This window comes from Solanum verrucosum, unplaced genomic scaffold (genome assembly GCF_900185275.1).
Source record: "Solanum verrucosum unplaced genomic scaffold, falcon-dt-bn FXZP01000198.1, whole genome shotgun sequence".
NCBI classification, from domain to species: domain Eukaryota; kingdom Viridiplantae; phylum Streptophyta; class Magnoliopsida; order Solanales; family Solanaceae; genus Solanum; species Solanum verrucosum.
The window spans coordinates 1706522-1725753 of NW_026020173.1; positions in this window are offsets into that span (position 1 = coordinate 1706522).

Genomic DNA, 19232 nt, shown 5'->3' on the forward strand with positions numbered 1-19232 from the left:
CTTATTTGTGAGGAAGAAGGATGGTTCCCTTAGGATGTGTATAGATTACCGTTAGTTGAACAAGGTTACCATCAAGAATAAGTATCCTCTTCTGAGGATTGTTGATCTCTTCGATCAACTTTAGGTTGCCACTTGTTTCTCTAAGATAGACCTCAGATCAGGCTACCATCAGTTGAAAGTAAGGGAATGTGACATTCCAAAGACAACATTCAGGACCCGTTATGGTCATTATGAGTTCCTGGTTATGTCCTTCGGTTTGACCAATACACCCGTAGCGTTCATGGACCTTATGAATAGAGTATTCAAGCCTTATTTAGATATGTTTGTTATCGTATTCTTTATCCCCAAGGTAAGGCTAACGTTGTTGCTGATGCATTGAGTAGGATGTCTATGGGTAGTACCGCCCATGTTGAGGAACAAAATAGAGAGTTAGTGAAAGATGTGCATAGACTTTCCTGCTTAGGAGTTCGACTAATTGATTCCACAGAAGGAAGAGTAGTGGTGATGAATGGGGATGAATCATCATTAGTGTCTGAAGTTAAAGAGAAGCAAGACCAAGATCCTATTTTACTTGAATTGAAGGCAAATGTTCATAAGCAAAAAATATTGGCTTTAGAACAAGAGAAAGATGGTATATTGAGGTAATAAGGTAGGTTGTCTGTAGCAAGGGTGGATGAACTCCAAGAAACGATCACGGAGGAAGCTTATAGCTCCAGATATTCCATTCATCCGGGTTCCACAAAGATGTGTCGTGACTTGAGAGAAGTTTATTGGTGGAGTAGTATGAAGAAGGGCATTGCAGAGTTTGTTGCTAAGTATCCAAATTGCCTACAAGTTAAGGTAGAGAATCAAAGGCCCGGTGGTATGGCTCAGAATATAGAACTTCCGGAATGGAAGTGGGAGATGATCAATATGGACTTTATTGCAGGTTTACAAAGGTCTCGTAGTCAGCATTATTCTATTTGGGTGATTATTGATAGAATGACAAAATCAGCCCAATTTTCGCCGGTAAAGACAACCAATTCGGCAGAAGATTATGCTAAGTTGTATATTCAAGATGTAGTTAGACTTCATGGGGTGCCAATTTCTATTATATCAGATAGAGGTGCACAATTTACTGCATAGTTCTAGAAATCTTTCCAAAAAGGCTTGGGTTCAAAAGTAAACTTAAGTAATGTCTTTCATCCTCAGATAGATGGGCAAACAGAGCGCACCATTCAGACCTTAGAGGATATGTTGAGGGCTTGTGTGATTGATTTCATAGGTAATTGGGATGATCACCTACCTCTTATTGAATTTGCTTACAACAATAGTTACCACTCTAGCATCCAAATGGCTCTTTATGAAGACCTTTATGGTAGAAGGTGTAGATCTCCTATTGGATTATTTGAAGTTGGTGAAGTAGGATTGATGGACCAGACTTAGTGCTTCAAGCAATGGACAAAGTGAAAGTTATTCAAGAGAGGTTGAAAACAACGCAGAGTCGTCAGAAATCCTACATTGATGTTAGGAAAAGGGACTTAGAGTTTGAAGTAGATGATTGGGTATACTTGAAAGTTTCACCCATGAAGGGTGTTATAAGAATTGGTAATAAAGGGAAGCTTACTCCCCGGTATATTGGCCCTTACAAAATATCCAAAAGGGTTGGTAATGTAGCTTATGAGTTAGAACTACCCCAAGAGTTAGCAACGGTTCATCCAATATTTCATATTTCCATGTTGAAGAAGTGCATGGGTGATCCTTCACTTATCATACCAACTGAAGATATTTGTATGAAGGATAGCTTGTCATATGTGGAGATCTCTGTTCAGATTCTAGACCGCCAGGCTCGCAAGTTGAGAATCAAGGAAGTAGCGTCAGTCAAAGTTCTTCAGAGGAATTAGTTTGTTGAGGAAGCTACTTGGGAAGATGAGGAGGATATGAAGAATAAATATCCACATCTTTTTGAGCCCAGAGAAATTCCAGATCAAGGTACTAATTCTCTTCTTAGTACTTCTTAATTTATATACTTGATGTGTTAGATTTGCTTGTTGGGTGTTTGAGCTGAATGTTAGATGTCACATCCGTAGCCTACTAAGAGTTATCTCATATAAGGAAAAATGTTCCCAAGGGGGAGATCTTGTAACACCTCGCTTATTGAAAGAACTAGAAAGAGCTATAATTAGAAAGAGTCATTTTTGGAAAGAATGAAAAATCTGGAAAATTGGTGAACTTATGTTAAGTTTGAGTTTTAGGTCAACTTAAAACGACCATAACTCCTAGATCAGGATGAGTTCAGTGTTCTTCCAAATATCGTAGGAAATATCTTGGAATTATATTTCCAACTCCGCCGAGTTTGCATGATTCTGAGTTCGTATGAGTGAGATATGCCCATTTGAAGTTGGACAGTTTAGATAAGGAAAGTCTAATCCTGATTTTGGAAGGGTAGTTTGGTCTTTTTCATACCCAATTATTTTATTTCATTTTTAGGACTTTAATTGGGGTAAAATAAGAATTACATCAGCTTAGACAATTGGAAATTTACGCTAGTGCTTGGAGAAAAAGAGAGAAGAGGAGAAAGGAGAAGAAAAGTTCAAGATTCGTCAAGATCGTACAATTTTGGTTGTGGATTTCGCCAAGGATTCAATCCTAAGAGGTATTTGAGATCACATATGAAATGACCCAAAAAGTTCTTAAAAATGTGCTTCGGAAGTTACCGGAAACTTGTTTAGTTATATATAAAAAAATCTGTTTCATTTTTCGAAAATCCGACTTCATATTCTTGTTTAGGGGGTCAAATTGAGTGGGAAATGGGTCTAACCCAAATTTTAGAGTAACCGTATCAAAATCCGAAATTTCCAAGTGAAGCCTTTTTCGAGGGTCTACTTTGGAGGGTCATATCTCCTAGCACACAAACTATTGGGTGGCCAATAACATAGCCATGGAAAGTCCTTTGAGTTAGCTACCTAACGCACTTCGTTTCACCTCATTTGGAGTTCGGACGAAGAAGTTATGCCCATTTTCGTAAAATCTGTCCGGCAGGAAAGACAATTTCCAGTGAGCGTTTTTACTGTTCACCCGCCTCATTTTTTTTTCTAAGTGTTGGACCATTTTTCCAAAGAGCATATGTTATTTCCTATATACCATTAGTTCAATTTCCATCTCTAAAACATTTCCCAAAACACCTTTCCCATACTTAGACACATTTTCTCTCAAGTTCTCTCAAGAACACTATTCCAAAACCTTCCTCAAGATTGAAGAGACTCTTGCTCCAAGTTCCAAGCTTCCATTGAAGACACTCTCAAGACCTTCATAAAAACTCAAGGTATGTGGTGTTGAACTCATGGGTTCCTCCACCCATAGTGCCTAGACTCTAATCTACTCACTAATTCATGGTTTAAGTTAAGATTCATAAATTAGTCTTGTTCTTGTAATAATTTCCTGCACATTGAATTTTAAACATGAAAAATGATTGTTTTGAGCATGTTGTGACTCTAGAACTTGAACCTAACTTTGGAATGGATGTGGAGATTTTCATGTGGTATTGTGGGTGTTAAAAAGGTGTTGTTGTAGGTTGTTCACTGGTTTGGCTGCATAATTACTACCCTATTTTCCATGCTCTTTGATTCCATTACATGCCTTCAAGGTGTTTGACAAAATGTCCAACTATGGAGAATTGATGAATCGATGCTTTAAAGCTTGAGTTATGAGATGTATGGCAATCCAGAGATGTGTTAATGACAAACTAAGCTTGTGTAGATGTTCATTCCATACGTGAGATTGCATTAGAGCCTAATGGGAATTTCCTATTAAAGTGTTGCATGACCATGCCCGGTCCGGGGGAAAAGAACCGGACAACCATGTGAGAGGTTTATATCTCACCACCTAGGATGCTTGGGGTGTGACCAACATCAACCATGTGAGAGGTTTATATCTCACCACCTAGGATGTTTGGGGTGTGACCAACATCAATCATGTGAGAGGTTTATATCTCACCACCTAGGATGCTTGGGGTGTGACCAACATCAACCATGTGAGGGGTTTATACCTTGCCACCAGGGTGTCCGGGTGTGAACGGCATTCCCCATCCTAAGTTGGGGTTATAGATTGGTTGGATCATGCATACACATATGATATCTACTATTAGTATAGATTTACTTAAACATGTTTTGACTTCACTTTGATCATGCATTCTCATATTGTTATTCATAATGCCTATGAAACTATTTCTTGTATTTCGATTGTGTCCTTGTCTATTGTTGTGTTGCACCCCGCATACTTAGTACATTCCAAGTACTAACGCATATTTTGCCTACATGATGTCACCATGTAGGGACCGGAGCTACTCTTGATCCTTCTCTCCATTCACGTGGCTAGTACGGTGCTTATCCGAGTTTGTTGGTGAGTCCTCAATGATTCGAGGGCTATGTTATGTTTCCTACTCCTATGTTTTGAGACTTTAGCTTGCAATTGTATTTTGACTATGAGGGGAGCCGGTAGTATGTCATGGCCCCCGTCCTATCTATGTATGTAGAGGTGAGCGTTGGACAAGTATTTTGTTAATGAGCTTAACTCTTGTTCTATGATGTCATTTTGAAATGGTTTGCCCTTAGTCCCTATTTCCCGTTAATTAATGTTGATTGTACTTCCGCGACCGATGAAGTGTGATGACAAGTTTGAGAGGCTTGTTTGGGGTTCCTTCGGGTTCCTCATTCGCCATGTCACGTCTAGGCCCTAGGCTTGGGTCGTGACAACATAGCATTGGGTTTGTTCACCCACGCGCCAATCATGATTCAATTCAGCGAAGTTGTGTAGTTTTGAAATCAAATATTACAAGTTCTTGATGATAATTCGTTTAAAATCTTGTGGGTTTTTGTTGTTGAAGTTTCTTGAGTTTGATTCAGGATATTAGGTGTGTTTTGGAGTAGAATCTTACATAGATTGATGATATAGTTGTTTCTAAGAGTTTGGGGAATGAACCAATTGAATTTAGAGGGTTTACAGTTGAAAAACAATGAATAAAATTTGGGATTTTCTAGGGAAAGGGCTTGGGCTCCGTGCCTTTCAGGGCGCCCCAAAATAGTTTCTTAAATTTGACCTCTAGGGTGCTGCGCTATCCAGAGTGCCCCAAGTCAGCCTCTGAAGTTTCAAGGCTGGCGCCCCACGCCTCTCAGAGACCAGGGATGCCAGTTCTTCCACCTTTTCCCACCTCTTTCCGTACTAGTTCCCTAGCAATGTACCTATGTTTTCTAATCGATTTCTACACTATAAGGTACGTCTAAACATCGTGAAATCATCATTAACATGATATCACGAGCCTTGAATCCATACTTCAATTCAAGGAAAGTTAAGAGTTAAGTTAAGAGAAGTTAAGAGTCAAGTCAAGAGAAGTTCATAGAGTTTTCCAAAAGTCTTTTACAAACGTTTTAACTTATTTTAAGGCTTGAGTTTAGAGTTTAGTAAAGAGTAAGATTAAATTTCATTTCTTCAAATATTATACGGGAACTAAGTATTCCCAAGAGTTGAAATGTCTTCACATTTAAACAAGAAAGGAAACATCGATTTCCAAGAGAGCCTTTGAGCTAGTTTTTGAGTAATTATCTCAAATCACAGAAAGAGTTTTGTTTTTTTTAAAACATATGAGATGAGTATATTTGGGAGTAGTATTGAGCACCTATATGGGGACGAGTTCATAATAACTCAAGTCGCCATAAACCATGTACCATTATGGGGGAGAAAATATCACACTTTTAAGATGATTTCTTAGTGCTTTTTAGCATAGACTAGTGGATCCACTTAGTTAAGGCGTTGTATATTAGGGCAATGTATAGGATAGTTCTGGCAGTGTGGGCGAGATGCTGTATCATCACTTAGGCTCATAATGGTGGTTGTCAGTTAGAGAAACTCCCACAGTATTATATTACTTTATATGTAAACTGAGTTGTTATTGTATTTCTTTAATACAATGAGTACTCATCTACTATTTTAAATTCTTCGTACAAACTGCATATTTATTGTTGTTTTATTTTGCATTTGAGTTGAGTATCTATGAGTTGTGTAAAGCTAAGGTAAGTATTCTTTTCAGATTCCTTTCAAGCTATGTCATGTTTAGTTTTCCATTCGCATGGTCATACATTCAATGTACTGATGCCATTTTCCTGTATCTTTTAATGATGCAGATACAGTTAACCAGGATCCGCATCTAGTGCTTCGTTGATCCAGTTGAGAATTCAGAGTTAGTTGGTGAGCCTCCTTACTTCTAGAGGATTCCCTTTTTATTGCTTTTTATTCAGTTGTTAGGATGATCGGGGTTCTTGTCCCGACATCCCTCTTAGTATTTAAAGGTTTCATAGAAAGTTAGATATGAGTCCTTTAGTCATGTATTTCAGATGTTTTGCTATAAGACTTGTGTTGCCATTTTAGTTAGTTTTTAAGACATTCTGAGTTATTTTATAAGTTCCTTATTTGAGAGTATTTCTTGTGTTTAAGTATTCCATTGAGTAATTAAGCCAGGCCAAGGGTTCTCTTGGGGCCACTAATAGTTCTCGAGTGCCAGTCCCTCCCAGGGTGTAGGCTCGGGGAGTGACAAACTTGGTATCACAGCCCAAAGTTCAAGAGTCCTAGAGAGTCAATGAAGCCATGTCTATAGAGTCATAGTTATCGGTGTGAAGGGCGCCACATATATAATTAAGAGGCTGTAACACTTAGAAAACTATCTCACTTATTTCATACTCATTTCACTGGTTAGAGTTATATCTCTAAAAAGTTTCCTTCTAATTCGTGCTTGCGCGTGTCTTTCAGTTAATCATGCCTCTACGAAGAGATGCCAGAGGTCGTCCTGCTAGAAGGAATGTTGATGATCAAGGGGTACCTAATGCACTTGAAGTGCAACCCTAAGAAGAGGTTACGAATGCTGAATTTTGGGAAGCAATCTGGATGCTAAGTCAAGCTATGACTAACTGGGTTGGGCAACAAAGAGGGGCTCGACAGGAAGAGGTAGATACTTCAAGGAACCGCGAGTTCTTGAGAATGAATCCTCCGACCTTCACTGGTTCAAGCACTACTGAGGATCCAGAAATTTTGTTGAGGAACTGCAAAATGTGTTTGAGGTTAGGCACATTGCTGATGTTGAGAGAGTGGAACTAGCTACATATCAACTGAAGAGTGTTGCTAGGACTTGGTTTGACCAGTGGAAGAAGAATAGGGCTGAGAATGCACCGGTTTTGAGTTGGGTTGTGTTCGAGAGTGTGTTCTTAGGGCGTTTGTTTCCCCAGGAACTAAGAGAAGCCAAGGTATGGGAATTACTTACCCTTAAGTAGGATTCACTATGTGTTCATGAGTGTGGTTTGAAGTTTACCCAACTTTCCCGATATGCTCCGGATATGGTTACGAATATGAGGATTAAAATGAGTTTATTTGTTGTGGGTTGTCTATCGAGTAAGGAAGGTAAGGCTGCTGAAATGACCCAAAAGGTTCTTAAAAATGTGCTTCGAAAGTTACCGGAAACTTGTTTAGCTATATCAAAAAAATACGTTTCGTTTTTCGAAAATCCGATTTTATATTATTGTTTAGGGGGTCAAATTGAGTGGGAAATGGGTCTAACCCAAATTTTAGAGCAACCGTATCAAAATCCGAAATTTCCAAGTGAAGCCTTTTTCGAGGGTCTACTTTGGAGGGTCATATATCCTAGCACACAAATAATTGGGTGGACCATAACATATCCATGGAAAGCCCTTAGAGTTAGCTACCTAACGCACTTCGTTTCACCTCATTCGGAGTTCGGACGAAGAAGTCATGCCCATTTTCGTAAACTCTGTCCGACAGGAAATGCAATTTTCAGTGAGCGTTTTTACTGTTCACCCGCCTCATTTTTTTTCTAAGTGTTGGACCATTTTTCCAAAGGGCATATGTTATTTCCTATATACCATTAGTTCAATTCCATCTCTAAAACATTTCCCAAAACACCTCTCCCATACTTAGACACATTTTCTCTCAAGTTCTCTCAAGAACCCTAATCCAAAACCTTCCTCAAGATTGAAGAGACTCTTGCTCCAAGTTCCAAGCTTACATTGAAGACACTCTCAAGACCTTCATAAGAACTCAAGGTATGTGGTGTTGAACTCATGGGTCCTTCCACCCATAGTGCCTAGACTCTATTCTACTCACTAGTTCATGGTTTAAGTTAAGATTCATAATTTAGTCTTGTTCTTTGTAATAATTTTCTGCACATTGAATTTTAAACATTAAAAGTGATTGTTTTGAGCATGTTGTGACTCTAGAACTTGAATCTAAATTTGGAATGGATGTGGAGATTTTCATGTGGTATTGTGGGTGTTAAAAGGTGTTGTTGTAGGTTGTTCACTGGTTTGGCTGCATAATTACTACCCTATTTTCCATGCTCTTTGATTCCATTACATGCCTTCAAGGTGTTTGACAAAATGTCCAACTATGGAGAATTGATGAATCGATGCTTTAAAGCTTAAGTTATGAGATGTATGGCAATCCAGAGATGTGTTGATGACAAACTAAGCTTGTGTATATGTTCATTCCATACGTGAGATTGCATTAGAGCCTAATGGGAATTTCCTATATAAAGTGTTGCATGACCATGCCCGGTCCGGGTGAAAAGAACCGGACAACCATGTGAGAGGTTTATATCTCACCACCTAGGATGCTTGGGGTGTGACCAACATCAACAATGTGAGAGGTTTATATCTCACCACCTAGGATGCTTGGGGTGTGACCAACATCAACCATGTGAGGGGTTTATACCTTGCCACCAGGGTGTCCGGGTGTGAACGACATCCCCCATCCTAAGTTGGGGTTAAAGATTGGTTGGATCATGCATACACATATGATATCTACTATTAGTATAGATTTACTTAAACATGTTTTAACTTCACTTTGATCATGCATCCTCATATTGTTATTCATAATGCCTATGAAACTATTTCTTGTATTTCGATTGTGTCCTTGTCTATTGTTGTGTTGCACCCCGCTTACTTAGTACATTCCAAGTACTAATGCATATTTTGCCTACATGATGTCACCATGTAGGGATCAGAGCTACTCTTGATCCTTCTCTCCATTCACGTGGCTAGTATGGTGCTTATCCGAGTTTGTTGGTGAGTCCTCAATGATTCGAGGGCTATGTTATGTTTCCTACTCCTATGTTTTGAGACTTTAGCTTGCAATTTTATTTTGACTATGAGGGGAGCCGGTAGTATGTCATGGCCCCCGTCCTATCTATGTATGTAGAGGTGTGCGTTGGACAAGTATTTTGTAAATGAGCTTGACTCTTGTTCTATGATGTCATTTTGAAATGGTTTGCCCTTAGTCCCTATTTCCCGTTAATTAATGTTGATTGTACTTCGGCGACCGATGAAGTGTGATGACAAGTTTGAGAGGCTTGTTTGGGGTTCCTTCGGGTTCCTCATTCACCATGTCACGTCTAGGCCCTAGGCTTGGGTCGTGACAAGCTTGGTATCAGAGCACTAGGTTGTTAAATCCTCGGAGTCCAACACACCGCGTTGAGTAGAGTCCTAATCATGGTTGTGAAGCGCGCCACGACTATGAATGGGAGGCTACAAACATTTTAGGAAAGGTTTCCCTTCTTCATGTTCTATGTCGTGCTTAGAGTGCGATAAGGTGATTCCTCCCTAACGCTTGTTCTTTGGATTGCTAGATCATCATGCCAAACATGAGGGGAAGACGGGCCCGATCACCGAAAGAGCCACCCACTAATGGTGAGCTCCGTGATGCACTCACCATGCTTGCACAAGTGGTAGCTAACCAAGTGCAACAAGGAGCCCAAGCTCCTCGAACTACCACCCCGGGGGAAAGGGTAAGAGATTTCATGAGGATGAACCCTCCGGTCTTCCATGGTTCAAAGGTGGATGAGGACCCGCAAGAGTTCATCGATGAGGTATGCAAAATCTTGACCATTATGGATGTTGGTGCTTGTGAGAAGGCGGAATTGGCGGCCTACCAACTCAAGGGGGTTGCTTAAATTTGGTTTGATCAATGGAAGGATGAGAAAGGTAATGGCTATGTGGTGTTGTGGGAGGAGTTTAAACTTGCTTTCCTTAATAGGTTCTTCTCTCTTGAGCTTAGGAAGGCAAAGTTGGTGGAGTTCATGAACTTGAAGCAAAGAGCTATGAGTGTGAGGGAGTATGCCCTCAAATTTGTCCAACTCTCCAAGTATGCACCTCACTTGGTGGCCGACTCTAGGTCGAGGATGAACAAATTGGTGATGGGTGTATCCGACTTGGTTAGCGAGGAGTGTCGGTCCGCTATGCTCATTGGAGATATGGATTTGTCTCGGTTGATGACTTATGCCGAGCAAATGGAGGAGGAGAAATTGAGGAAGAGAAGGGGGCACGAGGCCAAGAGGGCCCGATTGGAGAATAGGTTCCCTAAGGGTGCTAGATTTCATCAAGGCCGAGGAAACCCTCATGTCAACCGGGGATTTGCTATCAATGTTCCTAGACCTCAAGGGGGAGGTGAAGTGGGTTCTATGGATGTATGCCCTAAGTGTGGGAGGAAGCATGGTGGTCCTTGCATGAAGGGTTCGGGTGCTTGCTTCGAATGTGGAGAAGTGGGTCATAAGAGGTTTGAATGTCCCAAGATCCGCAACAAGGTCCGAAGTGCTAACACTACTCCTTTGGGTAGAGGTGCTTCTCAAAGTGGTGCCCCAAGGGACAATCGATTTTATGCTTTGCATGGTAGACAAGGTGTTAATGAGACTCCGGATGTGGTGACCGGTATGTTGCAAATCTTTGATCTTGATGTTTATACTTTGATTGATCCGGGTGCCACCCTTTCCTTTGTTACCCCCTTAGTTGCTAGAAAATTTCATGTCGAGTCGGAATTGTTGCATGAGTCATATGAAGTATCCACTCCCATTGGTGTCTCTATTGTTGCTAGAAAAGTGTATAGAAATTGTCTGGTTTGCATATTAAATAAGTTGTTGCCTTGTGATCTTGTTGAGTTGAACATGGTGGATTTTGATGTTATTCTTGGGATGGATTGGTTGCATGCATATTATGCTTCTATTGATTGTAGGACTCGTAAAGTCAAGTTCCGATTTCCTAATGAACCCGTCCTTGAGTGGGAGAGCCGGGATGCTGTGGTGAAGGGGAAATTCATTTCTTGCATTAAAGCCCATAGGTTGATTTCCAAAGGGTGCTTGTACCATATTGTGAAAGTCAATGATGTGGAGTCTAAAGTCCCTCCTATTGAGTCTATTTCGGTTGTTAATGAGTTTCTAGATGTCTTCCCAGAAGACCTTCCCGGTGTCCCTCCCGAAAGGGAGATAGATCTTGGTATAGACCTCCTTCCCGATACTCAACCTATTTCTATCCCCCCTTACCATATGGCCCCGGCGGAGTCGAAAGAGTTGAAAGAGCAATTAAAAGATTTGTTAGAGAAGGGGTTTATTAGAGCTACTCATTCTCCCTGGGGTGCTCCGGTTTTGTTTGTGAAGAAGAAAGATGGGTCTCTTAGAATGTGTATTGATTATCGACAACTTAATAGGGTCACCGTCAAGAATAGGTATCCTTTTCCAAGGATTGACGATTTATTTGACCAATTGCATGGGGCTAGTCACTTCTCTAAGATTGATCTTCGGTCAGGATATCATCAAGTGAAGGTGAGGGAGTATGATATTCTCAAGACGGCCTTTCGTACTAGGTATGGGCACTATGAGTTTGTGGTGATGTCTTTCGGGTTGACTAATGCTCCGGCTCTCTTTATGGATTTGATGAATAGGGTTTTCAAACCCTACCTTGATTCTTTTGTGGTGGTGTTTATAGATGACATCTTGATCTATTCTCGGGGTGAGGAAGAGCACAAGGGTCACTTGAGGGTTGTACTCCAAAGATTGAGGGAAGAGAAGTTGTACGCTAAATATGAAAAGTGTGAGTTTTGGTTGAAGGAAGTTGCTTTCCTAGGCCATGTGGTGTCGAGGGATGGTATTAAGGTGGATCCTAAGAAGACCTATGTTATTAGGAATTGGCCTAGACCTTTGACCCCGTCGGATATAAGGAGTTTCTTGGGTTTAGCGGGTTATTATAGGAGATTTGTGGAAGGGTTTTCTTCTCTTGCTTCTCCTATGGCTAAGTTGACTCAAAAGAAGGCTAAATTTGTGTGGTCGGATGAGTGTGAGGAAAGCTTCCAAACTTTGAAAGAAAGGCTTGTGTCCGCTCCTATTTTGTCACTTCCGGATGGGTTAGAAGGTTTTGTTGTTTATTGTGATGCTTCCCGCATTGGTTTGGGTTGTGTGTTGATGCAAAGTGGTAAGGTTATAGCCTATGCTTCTAGGCAACTTAAGGTTCATGAAAAAAATTACCCAACCCATGATCTTGAATTGGCCGCCGTGGTTTTTGCTTTAAAGATTTGGCGTCATTATTTGTATGGGGTGCATGTTGATATCTTCACCGACCATAAGAATCTCCAATATGTGTTCACGCAAAAAGATCTTAACTTGAGACAAAGGAGGTGGTTAGAATTCCTTAAGGATTATGATATGAGTGTTCACTATCATCCGGGGAAAGCTAATGTGGTAGCGGATGCATTGAGTAGAGTGTCCATGAGTAGCTTGGCTCATGTGGAGGAAGGTAGTAAAGAGTTGGCTAAGGAGGTCCATCGGTTGGCCAAATTGGGAGTTAGGTTAGAAGAGGTGGATAGTGGAGGAATAGTTATTGTTGATGGTTCAAGGTCTTCCTTGGTTGATGAGGTGATAGTCAAGCAAGATCTTGATCCTTCTTTGGTAGAATTAAAGGCTTCGGTGAGTAGTGGTAAGGTGGAGGTTTTCTCCCAAGGGGGAGATGGTGCCCTTAGGTACCAAGGTAAATTATGTGTTCCTTGTGTGGATGGTGTGAGGGAAAGAATCCTTGATGAGGCTCATAATTCTTTTTATTCTATTCATCCGGGGTCAACAAAGATGTATAGAGACTTGAGGGATGTGTATTGGTGGGGCGGTATGAAAAAGGACATTGCAAAATTTGTTTCGGGTTGCCATAGTTGTCAGCAAGTCAAGGCTGAACATCAAAGGCCGGGTGGCCTAACTCAAGACATTGAGATACCTACTTGGAAGTGGGAAGAAATCAACATGGATTTTGTAGTGGGCTTACCCAAGGCTAGAAGAGGCTTTGATTCGGTTTGGGTGGTGGTTGATCGGATGACAAAGTCGGCTCATTTCCTACCGGTTAAAACTACTTACGGGGCTGAAGAGTATGCCAAGTTGTACATTCATGAATTGGTAAGGTTGCATGGGATTCCTTTGTCTATCATCTCGGATCGTGGTGCCCAATTCACTTCTCACTTTTGGAGGTCATTCCAAAGGGGTCTTGGTACAAAGGTAAAGCTTAGCACGGCCTTCCACCCTCAAACGGATGGCCAAGCCGAAAGAACAATTCAAACTTTGGAGGATATGCTTAGAGCTTGTGTATTGGAGTTGAAAGGTAGTTGGGATGATCATCTTCCTTTGATTGAATTTGCATACAACAATAGTTATCATTCTAGTATCGGTATGACTCCTTTTGAGGCACTTTATGGTAGACGGTGTAGGTCACCGGTTGGGTGGTTTGAAGTTGGAGAGGTGGCCTTGTTGGGTCCGGATCTGGTCATGGATGCTCTTGAGAAGGTAAGGATGATTAGGGATAGGTTGAAAATAGCCCAAAGTCGTCAAAAGTCTTATGCCGATGTGAGGAGACGGGATCTTGAATTCAAAGTGGGTGATTGGGTTTATTTGAAAGTTTCTCCAATGAAAGGTGTGGTTCGTTTTGGTAAGAAGGGGAAATTAAGTCCTAGGTATGTCGGTCCTTATGAGATAATAAGAAGGGTTGGTAAAGTAGCCTATGAGTTGGGGTTGCCCAAGGAGATGGAATTAGTTCATCCGGTATTCCATGTATCGATGTTGAGGAAATGTGTTGGTGATCCTAACGCTATTGTACCTCTTGAGGTTGTGGGTGTTGTAGAAGATAATTTGACGTATGAAGAAGTCCCGGTTGAAATCTTAGATAGACAAGATAAAAGGTTGAGGAACAAAGAAGTGGTGTCCGTTAAGGTGCTTTGGAGAAATCAACAAGTGGAGAGTGCTACTTGGGAGGCCGAAGCGGACATGCAAAGACGTTATCCTTATCTATTCAACTCCACTCAAGCCTAAGGTATTAAATCAAGTCCTTTGTTCTCCATTGAGTCTTACATTTCAGCCCCTGAATCATTAATGTGCATATATGTTTAAATTGATGAGTTATAGATGCTTTACACTAAGTTTTGAAATCTTGAAGTGATGTTTAAATAAAATTTTTGCATTCATGTTGGGGCTGATATGTTCTTATTAAGTCTTGCCTTGTACCTCTCTTCCACATTCGGGGACGAATGTTCCCAATGGGGAGATATTGAAATGACCCAAAAGGTTCTTAAAAATGTGCTTCGGAAGTTACCAGAAACTTGTTTAGCTATATCCAAAAAATTCATTTCGTTTTTCGAAAATCTGACTTCATATTCTTGTTTAGGGGGTCAAATTGAGTGGAAAATGGGTCTAACCCAAATTTTAGAGCAACCGTATCAAAATCCGAAATTTCCAAGTGAAGCCTTTTTCGAGGGTCTACTTTGGAGGGTCATATCTCCTAGCAGACAAATAATTGGGTGGCCCATAACATATCCATGGAAAGCCCTTGGAGTTAGCTACCTAACGCACTTCGTTTCACCTAATTCGGAGTTCGGGCGAAGAAGTTATGCCCATTTTCGTAAAATCTCTCCGGCAGGAAATGCAATTTTCAGTGAGCGTTTTTACTGTTCACCCGCCTCATTTTTTTTTCTAAGTGTTGGACCATTTTTCCAAAGGGCATATGTTATTTCCTATATACCATTAGTTCAATTCCCATCTCTAAAACATTTCCCAAAACACCTCTCCCATACTTAGACACATTTTTTCTCAAGTTCTCTCAAGAACCCTAATCCAAAACCTTCCTCAAGATTGAAGAGACTCTTGCTCCAAGTTCCAAGCTTCCATTGAAGACACTCTCAAGACCTTCATAAGAACTCAAGGTATGTGGTGTTGAACTCATGGGTCCTTCCACCCATAGTGCCTAGACTCTATTCTACTCACTAATTCATGGTTTAAATTAAGATTCATAATTTAGTCTTGTTCTTTGTAATAATTTCCAGCACATTGAATTTTAAACATGAAAAGTGATTGTTTTGAGCATGTTGTGACTCTAGAACTTGAATCTAAATTTGGAATGGATGTGGAGATTTTCATGTGGTATTGTGGGTCTTAAAAGGTGTTGTTGTAGGTTGTTCACTGGTTTGGCTGCATAATTACTACCCTATTTTCCATGCTCTTTGATTCCATTACATACCTTCAAGGTGTTTGACAAAATGTCCAACTATGGAGAATTGATGAATCGATGCTTTAAAGCTTGAGTTATGAGATGTATGGCAATCCAGAGATGTGTTGATGACAAACTAAGCTTGTGTATATGTTCATTCCATACGTGAGATTGCATTAGAGCCTAATGGGAATTTCCTATATAAAGTGTTGCATGACCATGCCCGGTCCGGGGGAAAAGAACCGGACAACCATGTGAGAGGTTTATATCTCACCACCTAGGATGCTTGGGGTGTGACCAACATCAACCATGTGAGAGGTTTATATCTCACCACCTAGGATGCTTGGGGTGTGACCAACATCAACCATGTGAGAGGTTTATATCTCACCACCTAGAATGCTTGGGGTGTGACCAACATCAACCATGTGAGGGGTTTATACCTTGCCACCAGGGTGTCCGGGTGTGAACGGCATCCCCCATCCTAAGTTGGGGTTATAGATTGGTTGGATCATGCATACACATATGATATCTACTATTAGTATAGATTTACTTAAACATGTTTTGACTTCACTTTGATCATGCATCCTCATATTGTTATTCATAATGCCTATGAACTATTTCTTGTATTTCGATTGTGTCCTTGTCTATTGTTGTGTTGCACCCCGCATACTTAGTACATTCCAAGTACTAACGCATATTTTGCCTACATGATGTCACCATGTAGGGACCGGAGCTACTCTTGATCCTTCTCTCCATTCACGTGGCTAGTACGGTGCTTATCCGAGTTTGTTGGTGAGTCCTCAATGATTCGAGGGTTATGTTATGTTTCCTACTCCTATGTTTTGAGACTTTAGCTTGCAATTGTATTTTGACTATGAGGGGAGCCGGTAGTATGTCATGGCCCCCGTCCTATCTATGTAGGTAGAGGTGTGCGTTGGACAAGTATTTTGTAAATGAGCTTGACTCTTGTTCTATGATGTTATTTTGAAATGGTTTGCCCTTAGTCCCTATTTCCCGTTAATTAATGTTGATTGTACTTCGGCGACCGATGAAGTGTGATGACAAGTTTGAGAAGCTTGTTTGGGGTTCCTTCGGGTTCCTCATTCGCCATGTCACGTCTAGGCCCTAGGCTTGGGTCATGACAGTTGCGATGCTAATAGGTGATATGTATATAGTAAGGTTGATGGTTAATGTGCAGCAGGTTAAGGAAGAGAAACTAAGGGATAGAGATGAGTTTAGAAACAAGAAGGCTAAGACAGGGAATAAGTCCTTGCAACAGAGGAATAATGTGAACCGTTCATCCTTTCAGCAAAAGCAAAAGGGATCTGCTCCATCATCTGCTAGTGCACCTGCTCATAGAAACAAATGTGAGTATAATGGTCAGAATTCACAGAACTTCAGAGCTAGACCCGCACAGTCTTAGGGTAGTCTGGCACAAGCAGATAACTGGGCTCCTACATGTGCTAAGTATTGTAGGAACCACCCAGGTAAATGTCGCGATGGCTCCATAGGTTGTTTCAACTGTGGACAAGAGGGTCACTTCATGAAAGAGTGCCCTAAGAACCGGCAAGGTAATGGGAATCAGGGCAATAAAGACCAATCTTCATCAGTTGCTCCACCAGACAGAGATGCATCTAGAGGAGCTACTTCAAGGGAAGGAGGAGGAGAAAACCGCCTATATGTTATCACTAGCCGCCAAGAGCAAGATGATTCGCCACATGTTGTCACTGGTATGATCAAAGTCTTTACTCTTGATGTTTATGCTTTGCTAGACCTAGGAGCAAGTTCATATTTTGTGACTCCTTACGTTGCAATGAATTTTGATGTCCTTCTTGAGGAACTTTGTGATCCCTTTTGCATTTTTACACTTGTTGGGGAGTCTATTCTAGCTGAGCGAGTAAATCATGGTTATGTCATTTCGATCAATCACAAAGACACCATGGCTGATATAGTTGAGTTAGACATGGTAGATTTCAATGTCATTCTAGGTATGGCCTGGCTTCATGCATGTTATGCCTCGATTTATTGTAGAACTTGAGTTGTTAAGTTCCAATTTCCTAATGAGCAGTTATAAAGTGGAGTAGCAGTTCAACAGAGCCTAAGGGTCATTTCATTTCATACCTTAAGGCGAGGAAGTTAGTTTCCAAGGGTTGTGTCTATCACTTAGTTTGAGTTAATGACTCTAGTGTTGAGACACCTCCTATTGAGTCCGTTCCAATTGTGAGTGAGTTTCTAGAAGTCTTTCCAGATGATCTACCTAGAGTTCCTCCAGGGAGAGAGATAGACTTCGGTATAGATATTCTTCTCGATACTCGTCCTATATCTATTCTGCCATATAAAATGGCACCAGCAATGTTAAAAGAGTTGAAGGAGAAGTTGAAAGACCTCATAGATAAAGGTTTCATTCGACCAAGTGTCTCACCTTGGGGCGCTCCGATCTTATTTGTGAGGAAGAAGGATGGTTCCCTTAGGATGTGTATAGATTACCGTCAGTTGAACAAGGTTACCATCAAGAATAAGTATCCTCTTCCGAGGATTGATGATCTCTTCGATCAGCTTCAGGGTGCTACTTGTTTCTCTAAGATAGACCTCAGATCAGGCTACCATCAATTGAAAGTAAGGGTATGTGACATTCCAAAGACAACATTCAGGACCCGTTATGGTCATTGTGAGTTCCTGGTTATGTTCTTTGATTTGACCAATGCACCTGCATCGTTCATGAACCTTATGAATATAATATTCAAGACTTTTTTAAATATGTTTGTTATCGTATTCATTGATGACATACTCTATTTAAGGAATGAAGAAAATCATGCTAGCTATCTCAGAGTAGTTCTCCAAACTTTAAAAGATAAAGAGTTATATGCCAAGTTCTTTAAGTGTGAGTTTTGGCTTGAGTCTGTGGCATTCTTAGGCCACATTGTTTCTGGAGAGGGAATTAAAGTTGATACCCAGAAAATAGAGGCAATGCAAAATTGGCCTAGACCCATATCTCCAACTGATGTTAGGAGTTTCATGGGTTTGGCTGGCTATTATAAAAGGTTCATAGTGGGGTTCTTATCTATTTCATCCCCTTTGGCCAAGTAAACTCAGAAAATAGTAAAGTTTCAATGTTATGAAGCTTATGAGAAAAGCTTTCAGGAATTGTAAAAGAAGTTGACTACTGCCCCAGTATTGACCTTACCAGAAGGTACGCAAAGCTTTGTTGTATATTGCGATACGTCTGGAGTTGGTTTGGGTTGTGTGTTGATGCAAAATGGCAAGGTTATAACTTTTGCCTCCAGACAGTTGAACGTTCATGAGAAGAATTACCCAACCCATGATCAAGAATTGGTTGTTGTAGTGTTTGCATTAAAGATATGGAGCCATTATATTTACGGTGTTCATGTGGTTGTGTTCACCGATCACAAGAGTCTTCAGTATGTGTATAGTTAGAAGGAGCTTAATCTCAGACAATAGAGGTGGTTAGAGTTACTCAAAGATTATGACATGAGTATTCTTTATCACCCAGGTAAGGCTAACATTGTTGCTGATGCATAGAGTAGGATGTCTATGGGTAGTACCACCCATGTTGAGGAAGAAAAGAAAGAGTTAGCAATATATGTGCATAGACTTGCACGCTTAGGAGTTCGACTTATCGATTCCACAGAAGGAAGAGTAGTGGAAAAGAGAAGCAAGACCAAGCTCCTATTTTGCTTGAATTGAAGGCAAATGTTCATAAGCAAAAAGTGTTGGCTTTTGAACAAGGGGGAGATGGTATATTGAGGTATCAAGGTAGGTTGTGTGTACAAAGGGTGGATGAACTCCAAGAAAGGATCATGGAGGAAGCTCATAGCTCCAGATATTCCATTCATCCGGGTTCCAAAAAGATGTATCATGACTTGAGAGAAGTTTTTTGGTGGAGTAGTATGAAGA